Source organism: Branchiostoma belcheri, unplaced genomic scaffold (assembly GCF_001625305.1).
Source record: "Branchiostoma belcheri isolate BF01 breed outbred unplaced genomic scaffold, Haploidv18h27 scaffold660, whole genome shotgun sequence".
Lineage (NCBI taxonomy): Eukaryota > Metazoa > Chordata > Leptocardii > Amphioxiformes > Branchiostomatidae > Branchiostoma > Branchiostoma belcheri.
The window spans coordinates 426-5,655 of NW_017804310.1; the positions used below are offsets into that span (position 1 = coordinate 426).

At 41.2% G+C, this 5,230-nt stretch overlaps 1 pseudogene; it reads left to right on the forward strand.

Annotated features, from left to right (window-relative positions):
• Window positions 1–388: 388 nt before the first annotated feature.
• Window positions 389–5,230, forward strand: part of LOC109483850 — a 16,732-nt pseudogene continuing 11,890 nt past the window's right edge.

Sequence of the window (5,230 nt, forward strand, 5' to 3'; positions counted from 1 at the left end):
ACCACCCTACTAATACCAAAGCCTCACCATCTCATCATAAAAAAACAACTTTAAAGTTCCGCCGCATTAGGTCCGCCAAGTTTCCTTCCCGTCATGCTAAGAAAATTACGTCAAGTGATAAACACAATCAGACTCGCCTTTATTACGTCAAAGCCATCGCCTCTATACACTCCTGACAAAATGATCACACAACCAGGTAGGATTAGAGTTACTGCTCTTTCCAAACATACCGCTAGGTGTCGTCCTTACACTGTAACCCGGTGACAGGTCCCACAATGCATCTCACTCAACTTTGACCTGCCCCATTGCATGACGGGAAACAAAATGGCGGCGCCCATAAAATCCAGGTAAAATAGAACAGGTTTTGCTATCGCAAACCTGTAAAGATAGCAAGGCTGCCCGAGTCCCGGTTTACGTGAAGAGGAAAACCATCATAGGAAGCAGGTAAGGCTTAGAAACGGACAGAAAAGTATTCTGATACCGAGCTAAATAGTTTGAGATCCTTTCTGTGGAAAAAAAATGATCACAGTAAGGTCATGATTTATAGGCATTTTGTGGATGTGAAAAAGGTAGAAATGAAGGGGGAGGGGGGCGAAATCACTTGCCATATTATTTACAGACAAATTAGCCGCTATCCAGGGACTGAGATGTTGTTGACACAGAAGTAAAATTGATTGTAAAATTCGTATGTGAAGGTGAACACTGTGAATTTGATTTGCAAAATGTTACCTATGCTAGGTAAAAAAACAGCATAGCGGCAAAATTACAGCATAGCGGAGCAAAACCACAGCATAGCGGCGCGCTATGCTGAAAAAGCCTGGCGAGAACACTGCCTTTTTACAGGCCTCGAAATTCAACATAGCTTCCTATATATAATTTGACCCATTTATTTTGGTAACGAGTGCTTTGACAGACACCCTGTGGTGTTGGGTTACATTTTATTGTTTGAGGGGCTGGTCACCATGTATTTTTGTAATTATTATCCATTGTATATGATAATAATATTGTATACTAGTACATGTATATGATATCGGATTGTGTTTGAGTAACAATATGAACAGAGCAGTAGTTTGTTACATGTAAATGTTTAACTTCACTTGGATATACTAAGGGTGAAGGTGTCTATAGCCTATGATCAGAAAATTAGAATTAATATCACAATGATTTTTGCTGATCTGAATTCTAGCATTGAAAGCTTTAATGAGATATCTCTAACTCAAAATTTCTTTTTCTTTAGGTTGAACATGGCAACGGCAGGACACGGGTCTCCCACCGGAGTTGGTCAGAACTGCTGTCATGCGTCTCCCACCGGGGTTTCCCCAATCAACTGCGACAGCAAAACTAGCAATGCTGACAAGATTTTAGTACAAAATGTGAAATTGAATAACGTTGGTGAGAAACCCTACATGTGTGGGGAGTGTGGATACAGGGCGACTTGGTGGTCAGAGTTATCCCGACACATGAGAACCCACACAGGAGAAAAACCCTACAAGTGTGACCAGTGTGACTATGCTGCAACACACAAGGCAACTTTGGACCGGCATTTAGCAATACACACCGGTGAGAAACCCTACATGTGTGGGGAGTGTGGATACAGGGCAACTCAGAAGTCTACCTTATCCCGACACATGAGAACCCCATACAGGAGAAAAACCCTACAAATGTGACCAGTGCGACTATTCTGCAACATTAAAAATGCACCTTGGACACACATCTATTAAAACACACCGGTGAGAAACCCTACATGTGTGGGGAGTGTGGGTACAGGTCAGCTAAAAAGTCTGACGTTTCCCAACATATGAGAGGCCATACAGGAGAAAAACCCTACAAGTGTGACCAGTGTGACTTTTCTACTGCACGGAAATCTACTTTGAACAAACATCTAGCAACACACGATGGTGTGGACCACTACATTTGTGGAGAGTGTGGATACAGGACAACTAACAGATCTGCCTTATCCCAACACATGCGAATCCATAAAACTTATAAAAGAGAAAAACCTTGCATGTGCCATCTTTGTAACAACTCTGCAGCTAGACAGTCCGAACTGTCTGCACATTTTATAGATAAATCAAATTTGATAAATCACGAGAAAGAAGCTGAATCTACTTGTGTGAGAAATGTACAACCAAGAAATTTGTCTCCTTGTAGCAAGAAAGTCAAAATGGAAGAAGAACCTTTCCAGGAGTGACCATGTTAGATGTAGTGTTAGTCTGTACCTGGGCCTGAAAACTACTCCCTAGTAAACAAATTTGCACCAGAATCGGACATATTCAGGCATATTATCATTTTTACTGCAAAATATGTGCCCAAGGAAACCCTATGTGAAATCGCACCAAATACTAGTGCGGTATATGTAGCTTTTGCACCTGGGATAGGTTTAGTACATAAGATTTGATTTGATGTATTGAAATATGATTTGATTTGATTTATTGAAATTGCAACAGTGCAATACACGCGGAACACAGGCAGCTGTTGCTGGTGTTGTGTCCCGCACATAGAAACGAATACTGGACAGACAATACTCATTTTCACTTGAGTCTACTGGGGAAAGTCGTGTAAAGTGCCTTTCCCAGGGTCACATGATCCGTGGCATGTCAGGACTCGAACCTGGGACCTCTTGGTTCCGAGTCGAGCACTCTGCCGCTACGCCACACATCAGTTTTTGACACTGATCTGAGAATCTAAAATTTTTCGACATTGGTATTTCCTTGTGTAAAGTCCTTGTTTAAGTCCAATTTGTTCGAATTAATTATGTAACATTTTGATAGCATTACATTTTAAACATAAGCATTTTTTGTATGTAGTATTTATAACATAGTACTCTGTCTACTGTCTTTGTATTTATATTGTTTTAGCTTACAGCAATATATATTATACTAAAAACGATAAGCTGGGTTGTGGATATGAGTGTAACATTTTGAGAAAATTTTGCACAATTTTGGTAAAAATCTATCAAAATAAAATGAATTTTGTGCTATATTATATTTGGTTATTGTTAAAACTTTACTTTCGTAATTTGATTTTACCTGCACTTGTGAGGCAAAAACGGTTATATTCATACATATACAGAATTAGAAATAGAAATAGAAGTAGAACGACATTTTCTCTATGAACTTGAGATGAACGCGTGAAGCGGCGATCTGTGGTTTGACCCATTTAAACTAGGTATCAGGTTTGTGACCTCTCACCTTTGACCTGCCGCCATCTTGGTTTACTCCGTCGACCTTGTTTTGGAAATGTCTCTTCGAACTGACATGATTTTACGGAATTTCAGAAGTCGAGAAGACCACTAAACTCCTCAGACCTACAGGTTAGACCCTTTTTGTCGTTAATGTTTTCTTCCTGGGTGCTTGTTTGGAAGTAGAAGCCTGCATTGGAAGTGTATTTTGGATGGATATTTGGTGGGGAGGGGGGCAGTACATAATTTGTGTTGGAACGAAAGTTTTAACCCTAAACAGATGAACTTTCATGATAATTAAAACGTGTCTAGAAGTATGAAAGTCCCATGTCGAGCCGTTCGTAAAATTCCTAACATGAATACTTGCAGATTCCCAGAATTTGTTTATTTTCACATGCATACTAAGGCAAAATAAGGTCAAGCTTGTTAAACATGTATAATTATATATCCAATCGAATTTATTCTTTGTGACTGAATGTTCTGAGAGCCCAGGGCTGGAAATACCCATGTGCAATGTGCAAAATACACATCATTTTCAAGATTTGCACTTAAAAATATTTTGAATGTGCAATTTTGAGCCTAGGGCAGCCGGGGGCTCCTTGCAGGCAAAGATGCAAAAATTAAACATACGGTTTTATTTAAATGCCAAGAAATGTACAACTGTCAATTTTTCTTTTGATATTTTTCCCCTTGTTGTTGAAAAGCGTTTTATTTTTTGTTTTGTTGAGGTCCCTTATCGCTTCACCAGATCGTCATTTTATTTTTCTTTCTTTCCAAACAGAAAACAGAGATGGATGAAACTTGTGACAAACCCTTGGAGAGTGGGGAGAGCAGTTTTAGGACAACTCCCGAGTCTTGCTTTACTGTGAGCAGCCACACAGGAAAAACGCCTGGGGAAAATACATCAGCACAACATCTAGTAAAACACACCGGTGAGAAACCCTACATGTGTGGGGAGTGTGGGTACAGGACAGGTGACAGGTCTTACTTATCCCGACATATGAGAATCCATACAGGAGAAAAACCCTACAAGTGTGACCAGTGTGACTATTCTGCAGCAGTAAAATCCTCTTTGGACCAGCATGTAGCAAAGCACACTGGTGAGAAACCCTACATGTGTGGGGAGTGTGGATACAGGACAGCTAAAAAGTCCCACTTATCCGAACATATGAGAACCCATACAGGACAAAACCCCTATAAGTGTGACCATTGTGGCTATTCTGCAGCACACAAGTCCTCTTTGGACTTACATCTAGCAAAACACACTGGTGAGAAACCGTACATGTGTGGGGAGTGTGGATACAGGACAGCTAAAAAGTCTCACTTATCCGAGCATATGAGAACCCATACAGGAGAAAAACCCTACAAGTGTGACCAGTGTGACTATTCTGCAGCACAGAAAGGCACCTTAGATAATCAAAGCAACACACACCGGTGAGAAACCCTACATGTGTGGGGAGTGTGGGTACAGGACAGATGACAGGTCCAGCTTATCCCGACATATGAGAACCCATACAGGAGAAAAACCCTACAAGTGTGACCAGTGTGACTATTCTGCAACACAGAAAGGCACCTTAGATGATCATAAAGCAACACACACTGGTGAGAAACCCTACATGTGTGGGGAGTGTGGGTACAGGACAGCTCACAGGTCCCACTTATCCCGACATATTAGAACCCATACTGGAGAAAAACCCTACAAGTGTGACCAGTGTGACTATTCTGCTACACAGAAAGCTACTTTAGACCAACATGTAGCAACACACACCGGTGAGAAACCCTACATGTGTGGGGAGTGTGGATACAGGGCAGCTAAAAAGTCTCACTTATCCGAACATATGAGAACCCATACAGGAGAAAAACCCTACAAGTGTGACCAGTGTGACTATTCTGCAGCACAGAAAGGCACCTTAGAGGTTCATAAAGCAAAACACGCCGGTGAGAAACCCTACATGTGTGGGGAGTGTGGGTACAGGACAGCTAGAAAGTCCGACTTATCTAGACACATGAGGACCCATACTGGAGAAAAACCCTACAAGTGTGGGGAGT